Source organism: Ipomoea nil, unplaced genomic scaffold, assembly GCF_001879475.1.
Source record: "Ipomoea nil cultivar Tokyo-kokei standard unplaced genomic scaffold, Asagao_1.1 scaffold2144, whole genome shotgun sequence".
Classification (NCBI taxonomy): domain Eukaryota; kingdom Viridiplantae; phylum Streptophyta; class Magnoliopsida; order Solanales; family Convolvulaceae; genus Ipomoea; species Ipomoea nil.
In genome coordinates, this window is record NW_017618572.1 from 6716579 (window position 1) to 6738816 (window position 22238).

Here is a 22238-nt window from a genome sequence, read left to right on the forward strand (position 1 = left end):
TGGGGTAGCGGTATTAGCTTCCATAATTTGGATAGTACCATTTGTGATAACTTCCCACATTTCGTCATTTAAAGGAGATAAGTGCACCTGCATTCGAATTTTCCAATCATCAAATTTGTTAAGTGAGAAAAGAAAATTTTGAGCGAGAACCATATCTCTCTTCATCTTGAAGATTTTGAGATCTGTCTAGCAGTCAAAATTCACTCAAATAGACAACCGCTCTGATACCACTTGTTGGTCTCGAAAGGGTGGCGAGAAGTCTAGAGGGGGGGGTGAATAGACTTCTCTAACTTTTTCAACTTCTTTTGCAAACAACACTTTGGTAACTTCAACTCTAAGTAACAAGCATAAAAAAGTATAACAACTTAGAGTGTGCACAGCGGAAAATGTAACGGCAAAGTGTTATGCTTTAATTGTGTAGTGCTCAAAGAGAGATTCTATACATGCATCACGTTAGAAACACTTAATATAGATGTAGGATGATGTATATAAAATTTTACTTGCATGCAAACGAGGGAACTATCAAACCCAGACAGATAAAAATACGCAATAAACCGTAACGGGTTAGTTCACAGATAATATAAGCATGCACGAAATATTTATGAGCAGTAAGTAAATAGAGAGAGAGATTTATAGTGGTTCAGAGGTGGTGTAATCCTCCTAGTCCACTCTTCTCCTTTCACTTCAAGGAGGAAATTCACTATTCTTCAATCACCCAGATACAATAGTGAATAAGTGGCCAACGGCACTTCTCCGAGTGCTTCGCACAAAGCTACACTCCACCAAGGTTTTTCGCAAGCTCCTCTTGTTACTCCGCCTTCCCGAGTACTTCGCGCCAAGCTGTACTCCTACACCACGAGAACTACGCACAAAGCTACGCTCTCATCGGGTTTTCACAAGCTCCTCTTGTTACTCTACCCTTTACAACCGAGTGCTACGCACAAAGCTACACTCCAACTGGGTTTTTCACTCTCTCCAGTTACTCTACCCCTTTTCTACACTCAGTAGAAGATTTACAATGAAATAATTTTTCTCTCACTCAGACTTGAATTTAATCGTGTATAGCTCAATATATTGCTTCTTGGCTGATTTGAATATTGCTTGCTTTTCACTTTGTTTTTGAGCCGTATTCAAGTTGTTCCTGTCTTCAAGTCTGCTTGGGCAATTTATAGCCAAAGAAAGCTATTTGCCCGTTGATCAACTTTCGATCTTGATCGTCAAATTTGAATTGTAGTTGATCAAATAATTATGCCAACTTGGTCTGCAAAAATCATTTCGCCGTCTGTCAGAAGATTTTGAGAAATCTTGCCGTTGTTCTCCTTTAACTGACAAAGCTTTTCTTTGGAATGGGTAGCCTCCAAATTTGAATTTCTCTGGCATGACTTTTGTTGAATTATTGATCTGATGTGCCAAGTTGATCAAATAATTTATCTGCTGATTCTTGCTTGAGTATTTAAAAGATTTCCTTTGTATATCAGCCTTCGACTTCTTCTGCAGAAACAGAGCTTCAAAAGAATGATGATGTCATAGCTCATTTTGATGATGTTATGTCCCAATAGTGTATCATGGACTATATATATCATGTTCCATTTCATATCATGAGCTAGCTATCATGTTCCACTTTGTATCATGGACCTGATATCATGTTCCATTTTATATCATGGACCAGATATCACATTCCGTTGTATATCATGGACCAATATCATGGTTTCATAAAAGTACTTTAGGTGGGAATCAACCTATGGACCATTTGCTTTAATTAGCAAGGTTTCTTCCATCTTGGCTGGGTAACCAATTGATACAACCCAAGACTTAAATTCTTTTGTCTTGTCTCTTCCACGTGTTCTCTACTGGCCATACCACACTGTGACGTCATCACCCGATAGTAGTGACATCATCATCCGAAAATTTTAACTATCATGATATAAAATTGTTCTTTCATGATAGTATTACCTGGTATTACTATCATGATATTTTCTTTGTGACATCATCTCCTGATATTGCTACTTCACGATAACAATTCATCTTTACACAAAAATTACTTCAAATAAGAATCAAACTATGGATCATCTCACATTAGGCATACTTCAACAAGTCTTCTACCATCTCGTCCATCACAACCTTTGGTAACTTGGTGCTTCATAAATGTATTTAGCTAGGATCACGCTTTCATTTATTCTTCCTTCAAACTGCTTTCACGTAGACTTCATGAAGGCTTCATGGCAGTGGTGCACTATACTTTGTGAACCAGAACTGACTTAAATAAAATAAAATTGGGGTCTACAAAATACATTTGGCTCATCAAACATCTCTTGTGCATGATTAAATTGTTGCCACAAGCCAAAGCCAATCATCTTTAATAACACCTCTATAATTATTATAAAGTCTAAAGTAAGCATAAAAAACTATGACATTTCCTTTCTTCATATCTATGTATCTAACTATAACTAAATGTTTTTATATTTGGAAAATTACCCGAGTATATATACTAATTACTAATTACTAAATTCTCAATTTTCTGAATCCCGAATTTATATTTCTATTATAGACTTAGATCGGTATCATGTAATTTGAATTAAGTTTTGTATTTAAGCAATGTTTGGCTTATTATATTGGCAATATGACTTGGGAAGCAAACCCGAGACGTCTAAACAAATACATTAAACCATACTTTGCACTACAAATCTTCTCTAAATTGATAGACATGAAAAGTTTATCTAGATATTATTGCATGTTCGTTAAATTACAATTGCAAGTTGATTAAGTCAGTACAACAAGTCCTTCGAAAAAAAAAAAAGAAAAGAAAAAAGTCACCACTACAAGTTCATTAAGTCATATATGCTCGTCCGAAACATTATTACAAATTCATTAAATTACCAACGCATACTCATTAACCCACTATTGTAGATACCGTAAGTCATCATAGGTTATCAATATTATTACTATATCACAGGTTTATTTTAAGAATATATTGAAAAAATATATCAATATGAGTGAATTTAAAATATCTCTATAGATATTTTTAACGATATTACTTTTATAGATTGATTTTATTTATAAAGAAAGAAATAAAGGAAAATGTACTTAAGCAATGTTTGGTTTATTATATTGGCAACAATTAAAGGAAAATGTATTTAAGCAATGTTTGGTTTATTATATTGGCAACATGACTTGAGAAGCAAACCCGCGACATCTAAAAAAATAATACATTAAACCATACTTTGCACTACAAATCTTCTCTAAATTGATAGATATGAAATCTTCCTATGCCGGGAATTGAACCCGGGTCTCCTGGGGGAAAGCCAGATATCCTAACCGCTGGACAACAACGGAACACTTCCACGGATCATCTGTTGAAAATCACCTCTTGCAAATTATTAACTTATAATTGTATGGTTTACATTTTTTAACCATACAAACTAAGTTGCGGTGAATGTGGATCGAACACGTGACCTTCAGATCTTCAGTCTGACGCTCTCCCAACTGAGCTATCCCCGCATCTCATAGGAACTTTACATTCTTAATAAACTAACTTTTAGCGTTTTATTTAACCATAAGTTATTATGTTCCACATATTGCTTCGAATAGTCATTATTGCGTCTTCAAACTCTGATTAAAAGTTAAAACATAGCCACGATGATTACGTTCATGAGAAACAAACCGATTTCATTACACTACACCAAACATCTCTTGTGCATGATTCAATTGTTGCCACAAGCCAAAGCCAATCATCTTTAATAACACCTCTATAATTATTATAAAGTCTAAAGAAAGAATAAAAAACTATGACATTTCCTTTCTTCATATCTATGTATCTAACTATAACTAAATGTTTTTATATTTGTAAAATTACCCGAGTATATATACTAATTACTAATTACTAAATTCTCAATTTTCTGAATCCCGATTTTATATTTCTATTATACACTTAGATCGGTATCATGTAATTTGAATTAAGTTTTGTATTTAAACAATGTTTGGCTTATTATATTGGCAATATGACTTGGGAAGCAAACCCGAGACGTCTAAACAAATACATTAAACCATACATTGCACTACAAATCTTCTCTAAATTAATAGACATGAAAAGTTTATCTACATATTATTGCATGTTCGTTAAATTACAATTGCAAGTTGATTAAGTCAGTACAGCAAGTCCTTTGAAAAAAAAAAGAAAAGAAAAAAGTCACCACTACAAGTTCATTAAGTCATATATGCTCGTCCGAAACATTATTACAAGTTCATTAAATTACCAACGCATACTCATTAACCCACTATTGTAGATACAGTAAGTCATTATAGGTTATCAATATTATTACTATATCACACGTTTATTTTAAGACTATATTGAAAAAATAAATCAATATGAGTGAATTTAAAATATCTCATAGAGATATTTTTAACGATATTACTTTTATAGATTGATTTTATTTATAAGGAAAGAAATAAAGGAAAATGTATTTAAGCATATTATATTTGTACTAAAGCCAGATATCCTAACCGTTGGACGACAACGGAACATCTGTTGAAAATCATCTATTACAAATTATTAACTTATAGTTACGGTGAACGTGGATCGAACACGTGACCTTCAGATATTCAGTCTGACGCTCTTCCAACTGAGCTATCCCCGAATCTCATAGGAACTTCACATTCTTAATAAACGAACTTTTAGCTTTTTTTAACCATAAGTTATTATGTTCCACATATTGCTTCGAATAGTCATTATTGCGTCTTCAAACTCTGATTAAAAGTTAAAACATAGCCACGATGATTACGTTCATGAGAAACAAACCGATTTCATTACACTACACCAAACATCTCTTGTGCATGATTCAATTGTTGCCAGAAACCAAAGCAATCATCTTTAATAATACCTCTATAATTATTATAAAGTCTAATGTAAGCATAAAAAACTATGACATTTCCTTTCATCATATCTATGTGTCTAACTGTAACTAAATGTTTTTATATTTGGAAAATTACCCGAGTATATCTACTAATTACAAATTACTAAATTCTCAATTTTCTAAATCCCGATTTTATATTTCTATTATACACGTAGATCGGTATCATGTAATTTGAATTAAGTTTTGTGTTATGTTTGGACATTGGATTTTTAAATATGTAGTGTGTGTTGTTGTTCGGACTCATTATTGATTTAGAAATTTGAGATATGCATCGTTTTCGTGTTGATTGGATTTTAAATGTTAAATTAATAAAAATTAATTAATTAATTAATTGCGCTTAAGAACTAGAGAATGTTAATGTTCTCAAATCGACCGAACCAAACTAAACTACAATGTTAAATAGAATGGTTTCGTCTTTTCAAAACTGAAAAAATATAAATCAAACCGAGGAAAAAAAGGACCCGAACTGTCAATCGAAATTCCCACCCCTAATTGTAGGTTCTTTTAGTTACTATTATTACAATTCCATTAAGTAAATTTACAAGTTTATCTAGATATTATTGCGTGTTCGTTAAATTACAATTGCAAGTTGATTAAGTCACTACAGCAAGTCCTTTGAAAAAAAAAAAAAAGTCACCACTACAAGTTCATTAAGTCATATATGCTCGTCCGAAATATTATTACAAGTTCATTAAATTTCCAACGCAAACTCATTAACCCACTATTGTAGGTACAGTAAGTTATCATAGGTTATCTATATTATTACTATATCACACGTTTATTGTAAGAATATATTGAAAAAATATATCAGTATGAGTGAATTTAAAATATCTCTATGAGATATTTTTAACGATATTACTTTTATAGATTGATTTTATTTATAAAGAAAGAAATAAAGGAAAATGTATTTAAGCAATGTTTGGTTTATTATATTGGCAACATGACTTGGGAAGCAAACCCGAGACGTCTAAACAAATACATTAAACCATACTTTGCACTACAAATCTTCTCTAAATTGATAGATATGAAATCTTTCGTTGTTGGGAATTGAACCCGAGTCTCCTGGGTGAAAGCCAGATATCCTAACCGCTGCACGACAACGAAACACTTCCACGGATCATCTGTTGAAAATCATCTATTGCAAATTATTAACTTATAATTGTATTGTTTACATTTTGAAACCATACAAACTAAGTTGCGGTGAACATGGATCGAACACGTGACCTTCAGATCTTCATTCTGACGCTCTCCCAACGGAGCTATCCCCGCATCTCATAGGAACTTTACATTCTTAATAAACGAACTTTTAGCTTTTATTTAACCATAAGTTATTATGTTCCACATATTGCTTCGAATAGTCATTATTGCGTCATCAAACTCTGATTAAAAGTTAAAACATAGCCACGATGATTACGTTCATGAGAAACAAACCGATTTCATTACACTACACCAAACATCTCTTGTGCATGATTCAATTGTTGCCACAAGCCAAAGCCAATCATCTTTAATAATACCTCTATAATTATTATAAAGTCTAATGTAAGCATAAAAACTATGACATTTCCTTTCTTCATATCTATTTATCTAACTATAACTAAATATTTTTATATTTGGAAAATTACCCGAGTATATATACTAATTACTAATTACTAAATTCTCAATTTTCTAAATCCAAATTTTATATTTCTATTATACACTTAGATCGGTATCATGTAATTTGAATTAAATTTTGTGTTATGTTTGGACATTGGATTTTTAAATATGTAGTGTTGTGTTGTTGTTCGGACTCGTTATTGATTGAGAAATTTGAGATATGCATTGTTTTCGTGTTGATTGGATTTTAAATGTTAAATTCATAAAAATTAATTAATTAATTGCGCTAAAGAACTAGAGAATGTTAACGTTCTCAAATCGACCGAACCAAACTAAACTACAATGATAAACAGAATGGTTTCGTCTTTTCAAAACTGAAAAAATATAAATCAAACCGAGGAAAAAAAGTACCCGAACTGTAAATCGAAATTCCCACCCCTAATTGTAGGTTCTTTTAGTTACTATTATTACAATTCCATTAAGTAAATTTAGAAGTTTATCTTGATATTATTGCATGTTCGTTAAATTACAATTGCAAGTTGATTAAGTCACTACAGCAAGTCCTTTGAAAAGAAAAAAAAGTCACCACTACAAGTTCATTAAGACATATATGCTCGTCCGAAACATTATTACAAGTTCATTAAATTACCAACGCATACTCATTAACCCACTATTGTAGATACAGTAAGTCATCATAGGTTATCTATATTATTACTATATCACACGTTTATTGTAAGAATATATTGAAAAAATATATTAATATGAGTGAATTTAAAATATCTCTATGAGATATTTTTAACGATATTACTTTTATAGATTGATTTTATTTATAAAGAAAGAAATAAAGGAAAATGTTTTTAAGCAATGTTTGGTTTATTATATTTGTACTAAAGCCAGATATCCTAACCGCTGGACGACAACGGAACACTCCCACAGATCATCTGTTGAAAATCATCTATTGCAAATTATTAACTTATAATTGTATGGTTTACATTTTGAAACCATACAAACTAAGTTGCGGTGAACGTGGATCGAACACGTGACCTTCAGATCTTCAGTCTGACGCTCTCTCAACTGAGCTATCCCCGCATCTCATAGGAACTTTACATTCTTAATAAACGAACTTTTAGCTTTTTTTAACCATAAGTTATTATGTTCCACATATTGCTTCGAATAGTCATTATTGCGTCTTCAAACTCTGATTAAAAGTTAAAACATAGCCACGATGATTACGTTCATGAGAAACAAACCGATTTCATTACACTACACCAAACATCTCTTGTGCATGATTCAATTGTAGCCAGAAACCAAAGTCAATCATCTTTAATAATACCTCTATAATTATTATAAAGTCTAATGTAAGCATAAAAAACTATGACATTTCCTTTCATCATATCTATGTGTCTAACTGTAACTAAATGTTTTTATATTTGGAAAATTACCCGAGTGTATATACTAATTACAAATTACTAAATTCTCAATTTTCTAAATCCCGATTTTATATTTCTATTATACACGTAGATCGGTATCATGTAATTTGAATTAAGTTTTGTGTTATGTTTGGACATTGGATTTTTAAATATGTAGTGTTGTGTTGTTGTTCGGACTCATTATTGATTTAGAAATTTGAGATATGCATCGTTTTCGTGTTAATTGGATTTTAAATGTTAAATTAATAAAAATTAATTAATTAATTAATTGCGCTTAAGAACTAGAGAATGTTAATGTTCTCAAATCGACCGAACCAAACTAAACTACAATGTTAAATAGAATGGTTTCGTCTTTTCAAAACTGAAAAAATATAAATCAAACCGAGGAAAAAAAGGACCCGAACTGTCAATCGAAATTCCCACCCGTAATTGTAGGTTCTTTTAGTTATTATTATTACAATTCCATTAAGTAAATTTACTAGTTTATCTAGATATTATTGAATCTTCGTTAAATTACAATTGCAAGTTGATTAAGTCACTACAGCGAGTCCTTTGAAAAAATAAAAAAAAAAAGAAAAAAGTCACCACTACAAGTTCATTAAGTCATATATGCTCGTCCGAAATATTATTACAAGTTCATTAAATTTCCAACGCAAACTCATTAACCCACTATTGTAGGTACAGTAAGTTATCATAGGTTATCTATATTATTACTATATCACACGTTTATTGTAAGAATATATTGAAAAAATATATCAGTATGAGTGAATTTAAAATATCTCTATGAGATATTTTTAACGATATTACTTTTATAGATTGATTTTATTTATAAAGAAAGAAATAAAGGAAAATGTATTTAAGCAATGTTTGGTTTATTATATTGGCAACATGACTTGGGAAGCAAACCCGAGATGTCTAAACAAATACATTAAACCATACTTTGCACTACAAATCTTCTCTAAATTGATAGACATGAAATCTTCCGTTGCGGGGAATTGAACCCGGGTCTCCTGGGTGAAAACCAGATATCCTAACCGCTAGACGACAACGGAACGCTCTTCCGTTGCGGGGAATTGAACCCGGGTCTCCTGGGTGACAATGGAACACTCTTCCGTTGCGGGGAATTGAACCCGGGTCTCCTGGGTGAAAACCAGATATCCTAACCGCTGGACGACAACGGAATGCTTCCATGGATCATCTGTTGGAAATTATTTACTTATACTTGTATGGTTTACATTTTGAAACCATTCAAACTAAGTTGGGGTGAACGTGGATCGAACACGTGACCTTCAAATCTTCAGTCTAACACTTTCCCAACTGAGCTATCCCCGCATTTCATAGGAACTTTACATTCTTAATAAACGAACTTTTAGCTTTTTTTAACCATAAGTTATTATGTTCCACATATTGCTTCGAATAGTCATTATTGCGTCTTCAAACTCTGATTAAAAGTTAAAACATAGCCACGATGATTACGTTCATGAGAAACAAACCGATTTCATTACACTACACCAAACATCTCTTGTGCATGATTCAATTGTTGCCACAAGCCAAAGCCAATCATCTTTAATAATACCTCTATAATTATTATAAAGTCTAATGTAAGCATAAAAAACTATGACATTTCCTTTCTTCATATCTATGTGTCTAACTGTAACTAAATGTTTTTATATTTGGAAAATTAACCGAGTATATATACCAACACTATACTATTATACACGTAGATCGGTATCACGTAATTTGAATTAAGTTTTGTGTTATGTTTGGACATTGGATTTTTAAATATGTAGTGTTGTGTTGTTGTTCGGACTCATTATTGATTGAGAAATTTTAGATATGCATCGTTTTCGTGTTGATTGGATTTTAAATGTTGAATTAATAAAAATTAATTAATTAATTAATTGCGCTAAAGAACTAGAGAATGTTAACGTTCTCAAATCGACCGAACCAAACTAAACTACAATGTTAAATAGAATGGTTTTGTCTTTTCAAAACTGAAAAAATATAAATCAAATCGAGGAAAAAAAGGACCTGAACTGTCAATCGAAATTCCCACCCCTAATTGTAGGTTCTTTTAGTTACTATTATTACAATTCCATTAAGTAAATTTACAAGTTTATCTAGATATTATTGCATGTTCGTTAAATTACAATTGCAAGTTGATTAAGTCACTACAGCAAGTCCTGAAAAAAAAAAAGAAAAGAAAAAAGTCACCACCTCAAGTTCATTAAGTCATATATGCTCGTCCGAAACATTATTACAAGTTCATTAAATTACCAACGCATACTCATTAACCCACTATTGTAGGTACAGTAAGTTATCATAGGTTATCAATATTACTACTATATCACACGTTTATTGTAAGAATATATTGAAAAAATATATCAATATGAGTGAATTTAAAATATCTCTATGAGATATTTTTAACGATATTACTTTTATAGATTGATTTTATTTATAAAGAAAGAAATAAAGGAAATTGTATTTAAGCAATGTTTGGTTTATTATATTGGCAACATGACTTGGGAAGCAAACCCGACACGTCTAAACAAATACATTAAACCATACTTTGCACTACAAATCTTCTCTAAATTGATAGACATGAACCCGGGTCTCCTGGGTGAAAACCAGATATCCTAACCGCTAGACGACAACGGAACGCTCTTCCGTTGCGGGGAATTGAACCCGGGTCTCCTGGGTGACAATGGAACACTCTTCCGTTGCGGGGAATTGAACCCGGGTCTCCTGGGTGAAAACCAGATATCCTAACCGCTGGACGACAACGGAATGCTTCCATGGATCATCTGTTGGAAATTATTTACTTATACTTGTATGGTTTACATTTTGAAACCATTCAAACTAAGTTGGGGTGAACGTGGATCGAACACGTGACCTTCAAATCTTCAGTCTAACACTTTCCCAACTGAGCTATCCCCGCATTTCATAGGAACTTTACATTCTTAATAAACGAACTTTTAGCTTTTTTTAACCATAAGTTATTATGTTCCACATATTGCTTCGAATAGTCATTATTGCGTCTTCAAACTCTGATTAAAAGTTAAAACATAGCCACGATGATTACGTTCATGAGAAACAAACCGATTTCATTACACTACACCAAACATCTCTTGTGCATGATTCAATTGTTGCCACAAGCCAAAGCCAATCATCTTTAATAATACCTCTATAATTATTATAAAGTCTAATGTAAGCATAAAAAACTATGACATTTCCTTTCTTCATATCTATGTGTCTAACTGTAACTAAATGTTTTTATATTTGGAAAATTAACCGAGTATATATACCAACACTATACTATTATACACGTAGATCGGTATCACGTAATTTGAATTAAGTTTTGTGTTATGTTTGGACATTGGATTTTTAAATATGTAGTGTTGTGTTGTTGTTCGGACTCATTATTGATTGAGAAATTTTAGATATGCATCGTTTTCGTGTTGATTGGATTTTAAATGTTGAATTAATAAAAATTAATTAATTAATTAATTGCGCTAAAGAACTAGAGAATGTTAACGTTCTCAAATCGACCGAACCAAACTAAACTACAATGTTAAATAGAATGGTTTTGTCTTTTCAAAACTGAAAAAATATAAATCAAATCGAGGAAAAAAAGGACCTGAACTGTCAATCGAAATTCCCACCCCTAATTGTAGGTTCTTTTAGTTACTATTATTACAATTCCATTAAGTAAATTTACAAGTTTATCTAGATATTATTGCATGTTCGTTAAATTACAATTGCAAGTTGATTAAGTCACTACAGCAAGTCCTGAAAAAAAAAAAGAAAAGAAAAAAGTCACCACCTCAAGTTCATTAAGTCATATATGCTCGTCCGAAACATTATTACAAGTTCATTAAATTACCAACGCATACTCATTAACCCACTATTGTAGGTACAGTAAGTTATCATAGGTTATCAATATTACTACTATATCACACGTTTATTGTAAGAATATATTGAAAAAATATATCAATATGAGTGAATTTAAAATATCTCTATGAGATATTTTTAACGATATTACTTTTATAGATTGATTTTATTTATAAAGAAAGAAATAAAGGAAATTGTATTTAAGCAATGTTTGGTTTATTATATTGGCAACATGACTTGGGAAGCAAACCCGAGACGTCTAAACAAATACATTAAACCATACTTTGCACTACAAATCTTCTCTAAATTGATAGACATGAAATCTTCCGTTGCCGGGAATTGAACCCGGGTCTCCTGGGTGAAAACCAGATATCCTAACCGCTGGACGACAACGGAACACTTCCACAGATCATCTGTTGAAAATCATCTATTGCAAATTATTAACTTATAATTGTATGGTTTACATTTTGAAACCATACAAACTAAGTTGCGGTGAACGTGGATCGAACACGTGACCTTCAGATCTTCAGTCTGACGCTCTCCCAACTGAGTTATCCCCTGTTGGTCCCGAAAGGGTGGCGAGAAGTCTAGAGGGGGGGGGGGGGTGAATAGACTTCTCTAACTTTTTAAACTTCTTTTGCAAACAACACTTTGGTAACTTCAACTCTAAGTAACAAGCATAAAAAAGTATAACAACTTAGAGTGTGCACAGCGGAAAATGTAACGGCAAAGTGTTATGCTTTAATTGTGTAGTGCTCAAAGAGAGATTCTATACATGCATCACGTTAGAAACACTTAAAATAGATGTAGGATGATGTATATAAAATTTCACTTGCTTGCAAACGAGGTTACTATCAAACCTAGACAGATAAAAATACGCAATAAACCGTAACGGGTTAGTTCACAGATAATATAAGCATGCACGAAATATATATGAGCAGTAAGCAAATAGAGAGAGAGATTTATAGTGGTTCAGAGGTGGTGTAATCCTCCTAGTCCACTCTTCTCCTTTCACTTCAAGGAGGAAATTCACTATTCTTCGATCACCCAGATACAATAGTGAATAAGTGCCCAACGACACTTCTCTGAGTGCTTCGCACAAAGCTACAATCCACCAAGGTTTTTCGCAAGCTCCTCTTGATACTCCGCCTTCCCGAGTACTTCGCGCCAAGCTGTACTCCTACACCACGAGAACTACGCACAAAGCTACGCTCTCACCGGGTTTTCACAAGCTCCTCTTGTTACTCTACCCTTTACAACCGAGTGCTACGCACAAAGCTACACTCCAACTGGGTTTTACAATGAAATAATTTTCTCCCACTCAGACTTGAATTTAATCGTGTATAGCTAAATATATTGCTTCTTGGCTAATTTGAATATTGCTTGCTTTTCACTTTGTTTTTCAGCCGTATTCAAGTTGTTCCTGTCTTCAAGTCTGCTTGGGCGTTTTATAGCCAAAGAAAGCTATTTGCCCGTTGATCACCTTTTGATCTTGATCGTCCAATTTGAATTGTAGTTGATCAAATAATTATGCCAACTTGGTCTGCAAAAATCATTTCGCCGTCTGTCAGAAGATTTTGAGAAATCTTGCCGTTGCTCTCCTTTAATCTGACAAAGCTTTTCTTTGGAATGGGTAGCCTCCAAATTTTAATTTCCCTGGCATGACTTTTGTTGAATTATTGATCTGATGTGCCAAGTTGATCAAATAATTTATCTGCTGATTCTTGCTTGACTATTAAAAAGATTTCCTTCGTATATCAGCTTCTTCTTCTCCTTCGACTTCTTCTGCAGAAACAGAGCTTCAAAAGAATGTTTCTGTCCAATTCTATCATGATGTCATAGCTCCTTTTGATGATGTTATGTCCCAATAGTGTATCATGTTCCACCTTGTATCATGGACTATATATATCATGTTCCATTTCATATCATGAGCTAGCTATCATGTTCCACTTTGTATCATGGACCTGATATCATGTTCCATTTTATATCATGGACCAGATATCACATTCCGTTGTATATCATGGACCAATATCATGTTTTCATAAAATTGCTTTGAGTGGGAATCAAACTGTGAACCATTTGCTTTAATTGGCAAGGTTTCTTCCATCTCAGCTGAGTAACCAATTGATACAATCCAAGACTTAAATTCTTTTGTCTTGTCTCTTCCACGTGTTCTCCACTGGCCATACCACACTGTGACGTTATCACCCGATAGTAGTGACATCATCATCCGATAATTTTAACTATCATGATATAAAATTGTTCTTTCATGATAGTATTACCTGGTATTACTATCATGATATTTTCTTTGTGACATCATCTCCTGATATTGCTACTTCACGATAACAATTCATCTTTACACCAAAATTACTTCCAATAAGAATCGAACTGTGGATCAACTTACATTAGGCATGCTTCAACAAGTCTTCCACCATCTCGTCCATCTCAACCTTTGATGACTTGATGCTTCATAAATGTGTTAAGCTATGATCCCGCTTTCATTTATTCTTCCTTCAAACTGCTTTCACGTAGACTTCATGTAGGCTTCATGGCAGTGGTGCACTATACTTTGTGAACCAGAACTAACTTAAATAAAATAAAATTGGGGTCTACAAAATACATTTGGCTCATCAAAACTTATACAATATATTCCTAACAATTTCCCCTTTTTCCTCGGCCTTGAACCTTCGGTGTGGGTGTGGCTCCTCTCGGTGCTCCTGGAGGTCGAATAAGCTCGACTAGTGGCCGTTGTGACGATGGTCCAATCAAATGATTCACCAAATGGCTTGGGGCACCTGTAGCTCTTTCCCCCTTTTCGGCAGCATCCATATAACTTTGGAAACTTGCCAAAGCTTTGTCTTGAATTGGCTTGTTTGGACTCCAATTAATAGATCATTGTTCACGCTAACTTGGTGTAGTAGAGCTTTCAATTGACTCTCCACCAATCGTAGCCTCGATTCACACTCCGTTCCTTTTTTCCCTAAGTCAAGGAACATCTTCAAGACTTCCCTATTTTGCTCTTCTTGCTTAGTAGACATTGTGGCCATGTCGCCTTGCATTGATCCTTGTCCGAGTAACAAGGATTCGGCCCTTTCATAAGCTTTCTTGTGAAAGTCATCTAATTTGGTATCAACATTACCAAATTGATTTTGGACTTTCTCAAACTCTTGAAAGACATCTCCCCTCAATTCTTGAATTTCCTTACGTACATCTCCAATAATATTTTCTTTCAAAGCATCAATATTAATGGATGAAGAATGTACCTCCTTGTGTGGTTCCTCTCGTGGTTGTCTCGGCATGGATGGTGGTTCCACGTATGGTGCATTGTCAAGACACAAGGGCTCATCAAGTGTATGCTCCATTGGTTCGGTAGTGGCTAAATTAATTGGCTCAGCACGGCTTAATGGCAATGGTGACACTTCAATTTCTTGTTCCTCCACGGCTCGGCACGTAGCACATTTTCTTGTTCCTCCATTCGATTTTCATCACTAACAATTTCTTCCAAATTTTAATTCATGGAATTAGTCACATCCGTAGCCGTGTGGGGTGAAATAGCATCAAAACTTAGATTATCATCCCCAATGTGCGAAGGAAATGGGTCCAATTCTTGCAAGCTTCCACCTTCGGTCTCCTTCAAATGTGATGCTTCTCCCGGTATACCGTGCACTTCTTGTCTTGAAAGAACTAATGCTCGGGCAATATCATCTCGAGCAAATCCATCTATTGTCTCAACGGAATTTTTGGGAACTTCTTCAGCCACTTTCTTGCCCCGACTAATGGCAACTTTCTTAACAAAGCATTCATTAATCACCGATAGCCTTGTCGCGGTAGCAAGATTTCTTGTTCTAATCCACGTTAGAGCAAACTCCTCTAACTCTAGAGTATTCGGCCCTATTGATGTAGCAACCGAATTGTGATCACTTAATCTCCAATTCCTCCAAACTTTCACACTTTCAAATTCCTTTAACAACTCACTACTTGCCCCATAAGTTGGAATATCATCAACACTTCCAACCTTGCTTGGAATTCTTTCCTATTCATTCGGGTTTGGGGTGTGGGTTACGGGTGTGGGAAGGGTGACACGAGGATGGCTACAAGCATCATCACTAGCCCTCTCGTGAGTATTTGATTCCCCGTGGCTAGATGCTCGGATAGAAAGAGGCTTTTTGGTCAAGGAATGGGTTGATGTGTTTGCCGGTTTTCGTTTTCGAATATTGGCTAGGGAAGGATCAACCGGGTTTGGGGTTCAAAATAGATAATTTTGGTTTTGTATGGGTTTTGATTTGAGTAGGGCAACACCTTTAGACTTCAACAACTCCCCAACAACAAAACCATACCCAATGTCATTTGGAAACCATCCATTCACCAATGGTTTTGCTAAACGAATTTGATCAACCATTCGGCCATATATAAATCTTCCCCAATCTACGACAACATTTTTCACAATGGCATGCATCAAAGGAAAATTCTTCTTTGTAAAATAATTCCTACTAGAATATTTGCACTCAATAGTTTTATGCACAATATCAAGTAGCATACCAAATTCATGCTTCAACATCACCTTAAAGCCATTGTTACACGCCACGACTTGTGCGGTTTCGTGTCTAATTTCACTCCAAAAATCATTTAAATCAAAGCCGTGATCTTCAACTTTCAACAATTTCTCCTCCAAACCAAATTTAGTTCTCACATCATCTAACCCAATTGTCAACACAATTCCTCCAACAGTAGATTTTATAACACCATTTTCGACATATGCATGTTTATAAAATTCTACTACTTCATTTAGATAGAAACCATCATACTTGAATGAGCAAAAATTCAATAACCCACTAGTTTCAAGAGAGGTTAAGATTTTTACCCCCAAGTCTCTGTTTTGGACAAACTTGTTGTAATCTTCAAGGTCCAAGATCATCCCTCATATCACCCGTGTTGTTTTCCTCGATCCTTCGGCTCCAATTGGATTTTAAGCTCCTTCCATCTTGATAGAACACAAATTAGGATTAATTTGAGGTGGGGTTTTTGGGTGGGGTTTCGGCAGTCCGAAAAAAAAATGGTTGAGGGGAGTGGGTTTTTGTTTGTGAGAGGTTTCAAGATCAATGGTGAGGGTGGGTAATGGGTATTTGTGTGTAGAAGAGATTTTTGTGGGAAATTTGGGATGGGTTTGTTTGAATTTGGAGATTTTCAAGCTCTTCTTCTTCTTCTTTCATGCGCCGGCGGTGAGAGAGGGAGGAAGAGGGAGATGATCTTCTTTCTTCTTTTTCTCTTGGAGGCAAAATAAATGCCTAGCAAAATTACCATTTTGCCCTTTAGTGGACAGAGAGAGATTGTAGAACAATTGAGGGCAACTTCGAACTTTCACTGATTTAAATTTGCCAACTCAGATTTTAATATTCCATTTGTGGGTACATAGCGCCAAAAATTGAGCTTTAATTGGCTGCCACCTGTAGATGTTCATGGAGCAAAAATTTCTTCGACACAAAATTGTTAGTGCAATAAATCTATTCATGCTAACAATTTAATTTCAATATCTGATAAATCTGAGAATTAAAAATTGATTGACCAATTAATTTAAACAGATAAGATCAAAAATTGATGCCAGATACATTTCTTAATTTTAAAAAGAATCACATCAAATTGACTTAAGCAGGTGAAAATTAAAATAAAGCTGCTGATCATTCAGACTGACAAATCAATTTGCATGCACTGTTATCAACTTTTAGCATAGCTTAGCAGTACATTCCCCCTAAATCATATAATCCCTCCACTATCATTATGCATTCCCCCTAACTTTTATATCCCTTTTAACAATAAATCAAAATTCTACGTACCTAAGTTCGTAAGATAAAATTACTAACATGTACACAAATAAATTATAACACATTAATTAAATTAAATCACGTAGAACACATAGGTAACAAATTTCATGCAAATCACGTACACACATTTTTCGAATTTAAAAGTTTCGAAATACTTAGCTCATTTCGATCATTCCCATTTCGTGCCTTAGAGTTGCAAAACGAGATTCACACAACGGTTTTGTGAGAATGTCGGCAATTTGATTTTCTGTGGGAACATGATCGATCTTCAAATCTTTCTTCTCGACGTGGTCTCGTATAAAGTGATGTCGAACGTCGATGTGTTTGGTTCGCGAGTGGAGCACTGGATTTTGGGTTATTGCAATTGCGCTTGTATTATCACATAAAATACTAACATTTTCGCATTTAATCCCATAGTCCAACAATTGTTGCTTCATCCACAAAATTTGTGCACAACAACTCCCAGCTGCAATATATTCGGCCTCGGCAGTGCTCGTAGCTATGGAGTTTTGTTTCTTGCTGAACCAAGAGACCAATCTTCCCCCTAAGAACTGGCATGTCCCTGAGGTACTTTTTCGGTCTATTTTACACCCTGCAAAATCTGCATCTGAATAACCAGTTAGTGTAACATCTCCTTCTTTGGGATACCATAATCCCACATTGATTGTTCCCTTTAAATATCGAATTATCTTCTTTGTTGCAATCAGATGACTTTCTTTGGGCTTTAATTGGAATCTTGCACATACGCCAACCGAGTAGGATATGTCTGGTCTGCTTGCGGTTAAGTATAGTAACGATCCAATCATCCCTCAATACATCGTTTGATCAACGTCTTTGCCTTCATCATCTTTGTCTAATTTTTGAGAAGTACTCATGGGAATTTTGACTGAGGATTTTCCATCTATGCCAAATTTCTTGATAAGATCTCTTGTGTACTTGGCTTGATTTATGAAAATTCCTTCTTCAAGTTGCTTGACTTGCAGTCCCAAAAAGTAATTTAATTCTCCCATCATACTCATCTCGAACCTGTTCTGCATGAGCTTAGAAAATTTCTCACATAAAGATTTATCAGAACTTCCAAAGATAATGTCATCAACATAAATTTGTACTAATAAAATGTGATTATTTTCTTGAATTCTAAAGAGGGTTTTATCGACTAGACCTTTGGTGAATCCACAACTAATTAAGAACATTGACAAGGTGTCGTACCAAGCTCGCGGAGCTTGTTTTAACCCATACAATGTCTTCTTTAATTTGTAGACTTGATCACCAACGTCTTTTACCTCAAAACCGGGTGGTTGTTTGACGTAAACTTCTTCTTCAAGTAAGCCATTAAGAAATGCGCTCTTTACGTCCATTTGATATACGATGAAATTCTTGTGCGCTGCGTATGCTAGGAATATCCGGATTGCTTCGAGTCGTGCGACAGGGGCAAATGTCTCATCAAAATCTATGCCTTCTTCTTGTGAATATCCCTTCGCAACTAATCTTGCTTTATTCCTAACAATGACGCCATCTTCGTTTGCTTTGTTCCTAAAGACCCATTTGGTGCCAATTACATTTTGGTGCGTTAGTCTTGGAACAAGTTTCCATACGTTGTTGCGCTTGAATTGATCTAATTCCTCTTGCATGGCATCTATCCAACTTGGATCGGCTAATGCTTCGTCAATTTCTTTTGGCTCCAGTTGTGATAGAAAGCATGAGAACATTGCATCTTGTTGTTGGTTCCTAGTAGATGATCGCGTTTACTCCATCACTTGGATTTCCAATGACTAATTCATGTGTGTGACTTCTTAGCCATTTTCGATTTGGTTGCAAACTTGTTGGATTCTCAGAGTTTCCTTCTTGTTGGAATACTTGTTGTGATTCCACTTGTTGTGAATTGTTGACGGGTGCATCTTCGGGTTCATCTACTGGGATTTCTTCCATTTCGGGTTCAACATCGGGTGCGGTCACGGTTGGTACTTCACGTGCCACAGTGGGTATTGACTCAAATTGATGAGTACCCATGTTATTAGTTTCTTCGAAATCCTGCACCATATTTTCCTCAAAAATATTGTTAGAATAATTTAATTTAGAATTACTTCCCTTATCTTTGATTTCTTTGTTGTTGCTTTCGTCGAACAAAACATGAATTGATTCTTCTACCACCATTGTTGACTTGTTGAATATTCTGTACGCCTTGCTGGTGGATGAATATCCCAAGAATATTCCTTCGTTCGCACGTTCGTCAAAAGTCTTTAAATAGGACTTTCCATTAACAAGTACAAAACATTTACACCCAAATGTATGAAAATACGTGAGGTTGGGTTTCCTCCCTTTCCATAATTCATATGGTGTTTTGTTATATGACTTGTGGATTAGACTGTGATTTTGAGTCTAGCACGCCGTATTGATAGCTTCTGCCCAAAATCTCTTTGGTAGTTCGGCGGCTGATATCATGACACATCCAGATTCTTTGAGTGTCCTGTTTCTTCTTTCAGCTACTCCATTTTGTTGCGGCGTTCGTGCGGCAGATAGTTGATGTAGAATCCCTTGTGAATTGCAATAGGATTGAATCACGCCATTCACAAATTCGGTTCCTCGATCGGTTCGAATTGTTGCAATCTTCATATCTTTTTCGACTTGTAGTTGCTTTAGCAGCTCCGGCAACTTTGATTCAACTTCACTCTTTTTCTTTATGAATATTGTCCATGTGTACCTAGAAAAATCATCAACAACAACCAAAGTATATTTCTTACTACTTATACTTACTGGGTCTACTGGACCAAATAAATCCATGTGCAGTAGACTTAAGGGTCTTGATGTTGACTCTTGAGCTTTGGCTTTGAATGATGCTTTGATTTGTTTTCCTTTCTGGCATGCGTCACATACTTGATCTTTCTTGAACACAATATTGGGTAGTCATTCGACTAACTTCTTTTTGGCAAGCTTGTTGATAGCTTTGAAATTCAAATGATTTAGCCTTCTGTGTCATTCCCAACTAGCTTCATTCGAATTATTTTCCATCAAGCATACAGAATCTTTTGTTGTACTCCAATCTACAACATACATGTTTTTCTTTCTTGATCCGGCGAGTACGACTTCTTTCGTGGATTCGTCTTTGACTTGACATTTGCATTTGTAGAATTCTACGAGATAACCTTTGTCGCAAAATTGACTTGTACTAAACAAGTTAAATTTTAATCCTTCGACATAAGATACGTCATCAATTCGTAGACCATTTTTCACAATTGCGCCGGTTCCTTTTGTCATTCCATATCGATCGTTTCCACCGAAAACTACTTTTGGTCCTTCGATACTTTTGAATTCAACTAGACTAGCTTTATTGCCGGTCATGTGTCGAGAGCATCCGCTATCGAAATACCAAACTTCCTGCAAAAAATATTAATTTCTTTTAGGTACCCATACTTGTTTGGGTCCTTTTGTGTTAGTAATTTTTGGCATCCAAATCCACCTAGATCCCACTGATCCAAGAGTAGGTGATTTGTAACCATTAAAAACTTTATAATCATAACGCACTTTCGAATAATGATTCGGTGCGGGTTGGGAAGCTGATAGTTACTTGATTCTATGAAATAGAGCAAATCTGGACTTGGTCCATGGTTTGATTTCTAGCGACCAATCTTCTTCTGAGGGATATAATCTCCCAGCCCCAATTCTCGGAATTCTTCCCATATTCCTATGAGGTTTTGTTGCACTAGACTCGTTGGTTCTCCTTTGAGATACAAATTTTTGCCTTTTAAAATTTTGTTGTCTTGCCAAGATATCACTGTGTTGATTCGGCCTTGCAACAATTTTCTGGGCATTAATTTTGTTTCCAACTCCTTGTCTCATTGTGCTGTGTTGACTTTTTACAAATTTTACCACTGGAACTTTATTAATTAAAGTAGTAGTAGAATTAGTCAACTTTTGAGGGGTTTTAGAACATGATGGATCGTAGCCTAGTCCGGCTTTATCTCCAGCGGGTTTTTGCATGCTTACCATTTTATCCATTATTTTGGATGAATGCGTAAATGATGCGATTACTTCCCGAAGGTTATGTTCTCTAACCTCTCTAGCTTTGCACTCTTCTTGAAGTCGAATATTTTCGGTTTTCAAGTTACTCATTTCATTTAGAGCATTTTGCAATTTTTGTGTCATTTCTTCCTTTTCAAGGATTAACGTATTATTGCGCTCTTTGATTTGAGTATTAGTGGCCATGACCTTTTGACAATCTTCCATAAGACTTTGAAAAGATTTTTGAGTCTCGAAAGAAGTGTCAACGGAACTAAAGGAACTAAAGGAACTAGAAGATACCTCTTCATCGATTTCGCGCGCCATTAGACATTCCTCATGTTCGGGTGTCTTTCCGACTAAACATAAAAGTGCCGTATCTTCTTGTGATGAATCACTCTCGTCACTGGATGATTCTTCGGATTCGCTTGCTTCTGGCGGATCGCTTATTAGTGCCTTCCGTTTGTCCTTTTTGAATTTCTTTTCTTTCGACTTGTACTCAACCTGTGGAGAGTTAGAAGTATTCGAATTTTTGTTCACTTTGGGATGTGGACATTCGGCCATAAAGTGTCCAGGCTTTCTACAATTGTAACACACAC

The 22238-nt window shown here is 34.8% G+C and overlaps 9 non-coding genes across 9 annotated transcripts; all 9 read right to left on the reverse strand.

The window, feature by feature from the left end:
• Positions 1–3425: 3425 nt before the first annotated feature.
• Positions 3426–3498, reverse strand: TRNAF-GAA. Its single transcript has one exon. It is a non-coding gene; the product is annotated as a tRNA-Phe (tRNA).
• A 1063-nt stretch (positions 3499–4561) lies between these two features.
• Positions 4562–4634, reverse strand: TRNAF-GAA. The gene has a single exon. It is a non-coding gene; the product is annotated as a tRNA-Phe (tRNA).
• A 2885-nt stretch (positions 4635–7519) lies between these two features.
• TRNAF-GAA lies at positions 7520–7592 on the reverse strand. Its single transcript has one exon. It is a non-coding gene; the product is annotated as a tRNA-Phe (tRNA).
• Positions 7593–8913: 1321 nt separating this feature from the next.
• On the reverse strand, positions 8914–8985 carry TRNAE-UUC. The gene has a single exon. It is a non-coding gene; the product is annotated as a tRNA-Glu (tRNA).
• A 57-nt stretch (positions 8986–9042) lies between these two features.
• On the reverse strand, positions 9043–9114 carry TRNAE-UUC. The gene has a single exon. It is a non-coding gene; the product is annotated as a tRNA-Glu (tRNA).
• Positions 9115–9192: 78 nt separating this feature from the next.
• On the reverse strand, positions 9193–9265 carry TRNAF-GAA. The gene has a single exon. It is a non-coding gene; the product is annotated as a tRNA-Phe (tRNA).
• A 1383-nt stretch (positions 9266–10648) lies between these two features.
• On the reverse strand, positions 10649–10720 carry TRNAE-UUC. The gene has a single exon. It is a non-coding gene; the product is annotated as a tRNA-Glu (tRNA).
• Positions 10721–10798: 78 nt separating this feature from the next.
• Positions 10799–10871, reverse strand: TRNAF-GAA. The gene has a single exon. It is a non-coding gene; the product is annotated as a tRNA-Phe (tRNA).
• A 1277-nt stretch (positions 10872–12148) lies between these two features.
• TRNAE-UUC lies at positions 12149–12220 on the reverse strand. Its single transcript has one exon. It is a non-coding gene; the product is annotated as a tRNA-Glu (tRNA).
• Positions 12221–22238: the final 10018 nt, after the last annotated feature.